Here is a 10,624-nt window from a genome sequence, read left to right as displayed (position 1 = left end):
ATTTCAAGTGAAGCTACTTTTATGGGAGACACAAATGCACCAGTGCAACTTGCCCCACTTTCCCTGTTGCCAAGTAATGTTGAACCAAGTCAGCACAACAGTGTTCCCAAATACGCATTTTGCTGATAAACAGAGCGCACTGAGCACTGAGTTCGCACGGCGCTTTGGTGACTTTGAAGAATAAAAAAAGAATTTTGAGTTGTTTCGCAACCCATTTGCCGTCGATGTAGAAACTGCACCGACCTGTGCAGATTCAGATGGAGGTGATTGAGCTGCAGTGTAATGGCGCACTGAAGGCAAAGTACGATACTGCACGGCCCGCACAGTTTATTCACTCCATTCCCGCACAAATGCTCCAGCTCCGTCTACATGCGGCTTGAACCTTGTGCATGTTTGGTACCACATATCTGTGTGAGAAGCTCTTCTCAGTCATGAAGACTAACAAAACAGCACACAGGAGTCGCCTCACTGATGAGCACCCGCAGTCCATCCTGAGAATCTCCACAACACAGAACCTCACACCAAATATAAACAAACTTCTTGCCAAAAAATGATGCCAGGCGTCCAGCTCTGACAAAATGACATATGAGCAAAGACAACTAAATGATTTCATTTGTTTTTGCTGAAAAGAACAAATTTTATTTATTTTTCCAGGTTTTGTTATGCACCATGTTCATATTTGAATTTGTATAATTTTGACAGGATATATTTTTATGGAGAGCAAAATCTTTTGGGATATTTAAAATTTAAGTTTATTTTTATATAAAATTACATAAGAGTAAAGAAATTTGAATGTTTGTTCTTTTAACGTTTACTTTATTTCTAACTTGTAGAATTTAGACAGGATATATTTTTATGGAGAGCAAAATATTATAAGTTATTTAAGGTTTGAGTTGATTTATTCCGGAATAATATTCTGTCGACTAAATAAAAATTCCTTCTATTTAAAATTTAAATATAACTTGAACAGAAAAGATAGTTCATAATATCCACGCAGACTTGCACGTAAGAGCGGGAGTCATCTGTTTTAACAAGCAGCGTATTGCACTCATACGAAATAGCCTGCCCATTTAATTATTTAGGAATGGATAAATAAATTAAGATTTTGTACAAATAATGTTTTTCATTTTTCTTCCTTATATATATAATATGTGTGTATATGTATATATGTAGATATGTATGTATATATATATATATTTGTGTGTATATATGTGTGTGTATGTATATGTATGTGTGTATATGTAGATATGTATATATATGTGGATGTATGTGTATATATGTATGTATATATATATATATATATATATATGTATATATATATATATATATATATATGTTTTGTGTGTGTGTGTATATATATATATATATATATATGACAGAAACACTCATCACTCACAACAATGACAAAACAATTACATTGACATTCATGTTACATTATTATTAAAATGTTTCCTTTTCTTTTTCATTACTTCTTTAACACACTATTTCTCCGCTGCGAAGCGCAGGTATTTTGCTAGTAAGTAAATAAATAACAACTTCTAATAAAAAGACAACTGTAGTAACAAGTGTGACAAATATACTACATATACTGCAAATAAGGTACTAGGAGCAGATGTAAGGGCAGTGGGGCAGCACGGAGTTCTAAGTTTGGACAGCCAAGGTGTAGAAGCTGTTGCAGAACTTGGCTGAACTTGTTTGGATCCTACAGTACCTTCTGATAGATGGAAGTGGAACAAAGAGACAGTGGGAGAGGTGGGAGAGGTGGGAGTGGTCCTTCTCAATGCTATAGGCTTTGCAGATGCAAAGGTCCCAATAATCTTATCTACTGTGTGCACTATCTGCTGTAGGACCTTATGGTCAGAGACACTGCAGTTTCCAAAGCAGACAGTAATGCAGTTGGTCAGAACACTCTTGATGGTGCCACTGTAAAATGTGGTGAGAATGGAAAAGAATGGGGTGCAGTAGTCTTGCCTTCTTCAGTCACCAAAGGAAGTAGAGATGCTGCTGTGCCATCTTGAGTCTGCAGGTGGTGCTAATTGACCAAGTAAGGTCTGCTACCAGGTGCACACCAAGGAAGTTGGTGCTTTTGACTAATTCCACTCCAGAGCCCTTGATGTGCAGTGGAGTATAGGCCTTCCTGAAGTCAATGATCATCTCTTTCGTCCTGTCCACATTAAGAGACAGATTGTTACATTTGCACCAGTTCACCAATTGTCATGTGTCCATTCTGTAAGGTGAATTATCTCCATTGCTGGTGAGCATGACTGTGTCATCTGCAAATTTAATGATGGTGATAAATCTGTATTGTTTCTCAGCTTTCTGCAGCCATAAAATTGTGGGTAGTTATGTTATTATCTGAAAAAGTTGCTTAATATAAGATAAGGTGCCACATGATTAGTTTGGCATCAAACTAAAAGAAGAGGGAGTTCAGGGTGTTGTTTACAGATGGATGCAAAAATTGGCTCAGCCACAATAAGAAGAGGGTTATGGTACAAGGAACCCTATCATTATTGTTAAGTGTAGTGTTCCACAGGGGGCAGTGCTTGGGCCACTGCTATTTTAATATACAGGTCAAATTCCATTACAATGAATATCATTACAACGAAATTTTCATTACAACCAAGTATTTTTATGGTCACGACAGTTCCCCCATAAGACAGAGTCTATACAAATCTCGTTACTATGAAATACATTCAACAGATACTTTCATTACAAAGAATTTCCCAAAAGACCTTGACATGCATGAATGAATCATCCACAGAACAGTTAGTTTTGTGGTCACAGCTCAGTTGTGCATAATAATCCCTGAGCAGAAACATTTTCTCTTTCTTCAATCTTTCTTTGCACTGTTTTTTTTTTTTGCTGTATTTGTTTTCTGTGGTTTTCAGTGATACCTTTTGCTTATTGCTCGTCAACATTTGAAAAACATCCATTGGAATTTAACTCCTTGTCACTCTCCTATAGAAGTGGCAGATACAAAAAAACATCAACAGTTCACAATAGAAAAAAAAAAAAACCTTCACATTTTTGTGGCTCTCGCTTCCAGAAAAAAAGAAAAAAGATGTTGCCAGTGAATTTGGAATTTCACCATTGACAACTGTTAATTTTCTTTAAAGACTGATCAAAAATAGAAGAAAAATCTTGGGTTGCAAACCTTGGGCCTCAGTGCAAACATATGCGACCAGCTGCATTTCAAGATGTCAAAAAAGCAGCTTTTATGTGGTTCAGTGATGCTCGTTCAAGAAACATTCCTATTAGTGGGCCACTTATTCAAGAAAAAGCAAAGTCACTGTCTATTTCCTTAGGCCACGAAGATGTTACTGCCAGTTGGGGTTCGTTAATTCACTTTCGGGATTGTTTTAGAATTTCAGCCACAGCAATCTGTTGAAAAGAATCTGCAGTTCCAATTGAAAAAGCAAACAAATGGCGTGCAGGTGAAATCAGGAAAATCATTTCAGCTTATGAGCCTGAAGACATCTTCAATGATGATGAGACTTTAATGTTCTACCAGCTGCTATCACATCGCACTTCAGCACTCAAAGGTGATCCATGCCGAGGAGGAAAAAAATCTAAACAAAGGTTGACAGCTCTACTTTGTTGCAATTCAATTGGCAGCCACAAAGTTATTCCTCTCATTACTGGCAAGTCGACCAACCCTCTGTGTTTTAAGCGAGTTGCATTTCTAAAGCAAACCAGCAAGCTTGGATGACATTTTTGGAAATTGGCTGTGACAACTTGACAATGATATTAAGAAAAAGAAAAGGAAGATTCTGCTTCTTATTGATAATTGTGCTGCCCACAGCATGTTTCCACATTTAGATAATGTTCGCATTGAGTTCCTCCCACCCAATTGCACAGCAGTGCTTCAGCCATTGGATTTGGGCACCATTCGCACCCTAAAAGTGTATTATCACAAGGAAATGCTGAGAAAAATTCTTGTCAGCATAACTTGTAGACAGGTTGAGATGAAAATGCTTGGACACAAGTTAAAGAAAGCACTATAGCAAAGTGTTGGCAAAAAAGTGGCATCCTTACAGCTTCAGATGCTGACTCATTAGTTGAGGATCCAGAGATGTTGCAAGATTCTACTATTACTGATCTCTGGACTTCAGTTGCTGAAAAGTGGCCTAAATTTCTCTGTGAGCAGATGAGCTTTCAGGACTTTGTGGATGCTGGCAATGATCTCCTAGTTTCCGCTGTACTCGCTGACTCTGAAATTCTGCAAAGTGTTTCTTCTCAGTGCCAGCTTGAGGAAGAGAGCTCAAGTGATAGCAGTGACAAAAAAGGACCAATTAGCGAGGCGAAAATGACTGCTGCTCAAGCTTTGTCTGTATTTCAACAGGTCAAAAATTATCTTTCTTGCTCAGAGAGAACAAATGAGGTTGTTTTCAATCTGCTAAAGCAGGTGGAAGATGTCTTGTTTGAGAGTTTTATAAAAAAAACAAACTGTGCAGCCCAAGATTACTGATTTTCTTTAAAAATAAAATGATAATGCAGAGTATGCATCTCATTTACTGTATAACTGTATTTTTTCTTTTTTAAACTTATGTTGATATGAGTAACCTTAGATGATTAAGATTAATATAAATATACGTTGTTATTTACCCACTAGACTTGTTCATTGCCTATTTCCTATTGCATTAAAATATACATGTTTTGCTTTCATTTGATAAATAAATCATATAGGAATTTATTATAAGAATATAATCATGTTCTAATTTATCATTATTACCAACATAAAGCCTCATCATGAACACAAAAGTCAAAATAATTCTATCTTTATTCAAAACAAGAATCAAAAAGTGAAAATGAAAATGAAATATGTTTTAGGTCCCTGGCAGTTTGTTGTAACGGAATTTGAACTGTATATAAATGTTTTACGTGAGAGACTGAAACAGGAATAAAACAGGAAATCCAACAGGCAAATGAAAGGCCGTCAAGAGGTACAGCTTGAAGGAAGCAAAAATGTTAGGTTTGAATACACAATGGGAGGTCTGAAAATTAAAAGTACACATTATGAGAAGGAATTTCCAGACAGTGCTCAAAAGCCACTAAGAAGGAGGTTATGCTCAAGCTTTATAACACACTGGTGAGGCCTCATGTAGAGTACTATATACAGTTTCTGTCTCCAACTTACAAAAATAACATAGCAGCACTAGAAAAAGTTAAGAGATTTCAGGACTACAGGGTTGAAGTATGAGGAAAGATTAAAAGAGCTGAGTCTATACAGTTTAAGCAAAAGAAAATTAAAAAGAAAATTAAGGTGACATGACTTAAGTATTGAAAATTATGAAGGGAATTAGTACAGTGAATCGAGACTTATTTGAAAATGAGTTAATCAAGAACACGGGGACAGCGTTTGATTAACTTTTTAAGAATAAATTTCACACAGTGTAAGATTTTCTTTACACAGAGAATCATACATCCATGGAATAAGCTAGCAAGTAGTGTGGTAGACAGTAGGACTTCAGGGAATCTCAGAACTAGATTTGATGTTCTTTAGAAGAATTAAGTGGATAGGAATGGTGATCTTTGTTGGGCTGAATGGTCTGTTCTCATCTAGACTGTTCATTCTAATGTTCTAGTATGTTGAAGGTGCGACAGACTGCTATCACTGTCTTGCTCTACTGACAGACTGAGGAGATCGTTCCTCCCCCACATTAAGCGACTTTTCAATTCCACCCGGGGTTGTGTAAACGTTAACATTATACAAAGTTATTGTCTGTTTTACTTGTCTGTTTCACTCTTTAATTTAATATTGTTTTTATCAGTTTGCTGCTGCTGGAGTATGTGAATTTCCCCGTGGGATTAATAAAGTATCTATCTATCTATCCACTCATTATAATGCATTAGTGAGATAACGTAAAAGAGTACTGCATGCAGTTCTGGTCATCATACAAAAACTGACAAAAAAACACAATTCTAGAAGCTATTCAGAAAAGTGCAATAAAAAGGCATTATGTGACTAAAAGTTAATCATGTACTTAAGGACAACTGTTGAAGAGTGCAGAGTGTTTTTAAAATTGACCACTGGAAGTACTTCTCACAAAGAGTTGCCACAGTGGAAATCATACTAACTTGTAAAAAGTAGGGGTGGCGTATTAAACTTGTGGAGTCAACTATTTTTAAGTGCAACAAATTGATCCCCACCCCTGAGAGAGAGAGCAAGCCAAACGGTGTGAAATTTAAGGCTTGTAAACATACCTAAATTAATAAATTCTCTGTGCTTTATGAGCTTATTTTAAAATATTACTGATTAGATCCTGCCATGTTTTGAAAAAAGTCTGTACGGATCCTCTAACTGAGTATTTGATTTTTTCCAATTTCAAATAGTATAACACATCGGTTTCCCACTAACTTAAAAGAGGAGAGTTTGGCACAACCAGCTTTTTTGTGTGAAACAAATACATCTATTATATGTCAGATACTGTGTTAAATGACTGCATGAACATCAGCTTAGAATAATATGGTAAAAAATAAGTGGAAGTATGTTAGGTAGAATGCCCAGAGGGGACTGGGCGGTCTCATGGTCTGGAATCCCTACAGATTTTATTTTTTTCTCCAGCCATCTGGAGTTTTTTTTTTGTTTTTTCTGTCCCCCCTGGCCATTGGACCTTACTTATTCTATGTTAATTAATGTTGACTTATTTTGTTTTCTTATTGTGTCTTTTATTTTTCTATTCTTTATTATGTAAAGCACTTTGAGCTACTGTGTGTATGAAAATGTGCTATATAAATAAATGTTGTTGTTGTTGTTGTTGTTGTTGAAGCAAGCTGATAGGTTATCTATTGCTTTTATTTTTGTGCAACTAGGGGATAATGTGAACAAATTTGTTCATAATATATTTTAGTCTGGTATTGCAGATGAAAGCAATTGAGACTACATTTTAAAGGGGCTCAAAAAGTTAAAACCATCTGAAAAATATTTTGTCCTTCCATATTTCCAGGGAAGATTGTGGAGAACCAAGAAGTAGGAATACTGTGCATCTAAAATTGAGGTGGCTTGAGTGTCTAGTTAAAAGCACAACCACTAGAAGATATATGAGGATTCTGTCAGTTGCAAGTCAAGTTCCTTTCCATTGATGTGTAGATTCAGGTTTATTGGGTAAAGCAAGCTCTACAGATTTAAAATAGCAAGTGCTATAGATTCAAGGGGATTTGAAGGAGAACTGTCACATGTAGCAGAGTTATTAAAACAAACAAAAAAAAGACAAAAGGCCAAAATAAATTCATGGATTCTTCAAAGTACTCATCCCCAGTAAGTGTTTCACTCTTTTGTCATTTGCAAATAAACCCACCAACACAAAAAACATTCTGTGTGCAAGCATTAACATAAGAGGACTTATCTTAGGAAAAAAATGATGCCTGAAAATACAAAGACATACATTAAATGTATTGCTTAGTATACACACCTATAATAATGCCAGATAAATTATAGTTTGTTTTCAACTAAATTTAGACCACAGGAAACTATATTATTGTACAGAATACCCAAATCTACCAAAAACACAAAAAAGTCATCAATTCAATATACTCTGCAAAATGCAGACAAAAAATTGACAATCACTCACTGTCAAAAGAGGCATATTTGAAGAAAAAGTCTGAGCAACCTAACAAATAATGTGTAAAAAAAAACATTTATTTTATTTGGTACAGAGCTGCTTGAAAGTATGCCATTTTTATCTACTCTACAACCCCAATTCCAATGAAGTTGGGACGTTGTGGAAATTAATTGGAAACAGGTGTTTATCATGATTGGGTATAAAAGGAGCATCCCCAAAAGGCTCAGTCGTTTACAAGCAAGGATGGGGTGAGGTTCACCACTTTCTGAACAACTGCGTGGGCAAATAGTCCAGCAGTTTAAGAACAACGTACAATTGCAAGGAATCTAGGGATTCCATCATCTGCTGTCCATAATATCATCAAAAGATTCAGAGAATCTAGGGAAATCTCTGCACATAAGAGGCAAGGCCGAATACCAACACTGGATGCCCGTGACCTTTGATTCCTCAGGCGGCACTGCATTAAAAACCGACAACATTCTGTAAAAGATATTACCACGTGGGCTCAGGAATACTTCAGAAAACCATTTTCAGTTAACACAGTTTGTCACTACATCTACAAGTGCAAGTTAAAAATCTACCATGCAAAGCAAAAGCCATATATCAACAACACCCAGAAACGCCGCCGGCTTCTCTGGGCCTGAGCTCATCTGAGATGGACTGACGCAAATTGGAAAAGTGTGCTGTGGTCTGACGAGTCCACATTTCAAATTGTTTTTGGAAATCATGGACGTCATGCCCTCTGGGCCAAAGAGGAAAAGGACCATCCGGATTGTTATCAGCGCAAAGTTCAAAAGCCAGCATCTGTGATGGTATGGGGGTGTGTTAGTGCCCATGGCATGGGTAACTTGCACATCTGTGAAGGCGCCATTAATGCAGAAAGGTACATACAGGTTTTGGAGCAACATATGCTGCCATCCAAGTAACATCTGTTTCACGGACGTCCCTTCTTATTTCAGCAGGACAATGCGAAGCCACATTCTGTATGTGTTACAACAGCGTGGCTTTCATAGTACAAGAGTGCGGGTACTAGACTGGCCTGCCTGCAGTCCAGACCTGTCTCCCATTGAAAATGTGTGGCACATTATGAAGCGCAAAATGTGACAATGGAGACACCGGACTGTTGAGCAACTGAAGTTGTACATCAAGCAAGAATGGGAAAGAATTCCACCTACACAGCTTCAACAATTAGTGTCCTCAGTTCCCAAATGCTTACTGAGTGTTGTTAAAAGGAAAGGTGATATAACACAGTGGTAAACATGTCCCTGTCCCAGCTTTTCTGGAATGTGTTGCAGGCATCAAATTCAAAATGAGTGAAGATTTGCAAAACAACAATAAAGTTTATCAGTTTGAACATCCGATATCTTGTCTTCATAGTGTATTCAATTGAATATAGGTTGAAAAGGATTTGCAAATCATCGTATTCTGTTCTTATTTACGTTTTACACAACGTCCCAACTTCATTAGAGTTGGGGTTGTATATATATATATATATAAAATCCTAAGCCTAAAAGTGCAACGATTTTATGTGAATTTTTAATGTCACGTTTTTTATCACGCTTTAATTTGGGCTGATTTTAAAACCTACATATCTATGTTTGGTATCATTCTTTTCCGAATTAATCGGACTTTAATGTGATGTTGTTAGATTTTCTTATTCCATTTTTAAATTACAAACTAAAATATCAAGAACTCACGTCCCGCAAGACGAGACCAGGGGTGCCAACAGATTTAACCAAGCCTGGGGCCGGAAATAAAAGACAAAGAGTAGATGACAAAGACAGCTTCTGTACAGGCTTTTAAATGTTTGAAGCACCACGTGAGATGCAGATCATGCGGCATGGCAGCAGCAGCAAGCCAGCAGCTAATTGAGCAAAGAGAAGGAAAAAAAATGTATTTGTTTCCGTTTCCATGTCACCGTTTAAGAGGGGGTTCCAGAGGAGCTACCACATCTCCTTAGGATGAGTTCAGCTTCTCTCTTCACAACGCAAGCAGCAGAGACATGAAGTGGTTGGCACGTAGCGCAGGCCAAGGGGTTGGCAAGCGAAGTGAGCAGGGGATAAGCCCCTTAGTACCTTAATAAAATAATCTGAAGCAACTGTTTATCTAAACTTGAATATTAATGAAAATAATCTTTATAATAGACACATATATTCCTTATTAAATAATTCCTGATCCATTGTTACAAAATTAAGAAACACTCTAACAACTGTCTAATAAAGCCAAATAAACCTGTAATGCTAATTAACAAACAATAGAACAGGTTTTCAGAAAGTAATCATAAAAAAAATTGATAAACAAAAAATGCTCATAACAAGTCTACAAATTTAATTAGAAATACACATTGAGAAGAATACTTGCCAACAAAAGTATTTTTTACAAGGATATTTTTCTTTTGAATCATATAAAAAAATACATTTCGTTAACACTTTTTCTTACAATAATACAGATAGTAACTCCAATTTACTATAACCATATAGATCACAAAAAAACCCTTTCTATTAACATCAATCCACTGGGGCTGCTCAAATGATAAAACTTTAAATCAATATAAACAACAACAGTGACATTGATCACATAAACCTATTCAAAGGTTCAATACTGTGAAACTAAATGAATTCATTAAGCAGTCCAATTCTGTTAACATTGATAAGCTGTGGCCATATGGCTCTCATTGACATGTCCAGAAGTCCAGTCTTGTTAAAACCAGTATTAGCCAACATGTTTCAGAAGACTATCCTCCACCTACTTCAGAATTGTAAATTAGTACAGCTAGAAAAATTAATTCAAACACAAAATGATTAGTTGCAATCAAATACAGTGATCCCTCGCTATATCGCGCTTCGACTTTCGCGGCTTCACTCCATCGCGGATTTTAAATGTAAGCATACAGGAATACAGCATAAGGAATCAGTCTAGTTGGTCTCCTCTGGACTTTCTTTTTTGTGATATGGAGACCAAAACTATACACACTACTCCAGGGACCTGATGTATAAAACCTTGCTTAGCTTCTTAGGTTCCATTGTAAAATTTTGTTAAAACATACAAGTCAAAAAAAAAAA

The 10,624-nt window shown here is 36.4% G+C and overlaps 1 pseudogene; it reads left to right on the top strand.

The window, feature by feature from the left end:
- Window positions 1-1,853: 1,853 nt before the first annotated feature.
- LOC120543328 lies at window positions 1,854-4,468 on the top strand (annotated as a pseudogene).
- The last annotated feature ends 6,156 nt before the right edge of the window (window positions 4,469-10,624 follow it).

This window comes from Polypterus senegalus, chromosome 13 (assembly GCF_016835505.1).
Source record: "Polypterus senegalus isolate Bchr_013 chromosome 13, ASM1683550v1, whole genome shotgun sequence".
In the NCBI taxonomy this organism is placed as follows: Eukaryota; Metazoa; Chordata; class Cladistia; order Polypteriformes; family Polypteridae; genus Polypterus; species Polypterus senegalus.
The sequence above is the reverse complement of the archived record's forward strand: the minus strand, read 5'-3'. Positions and strand labels throughout refer to the sequence as shown.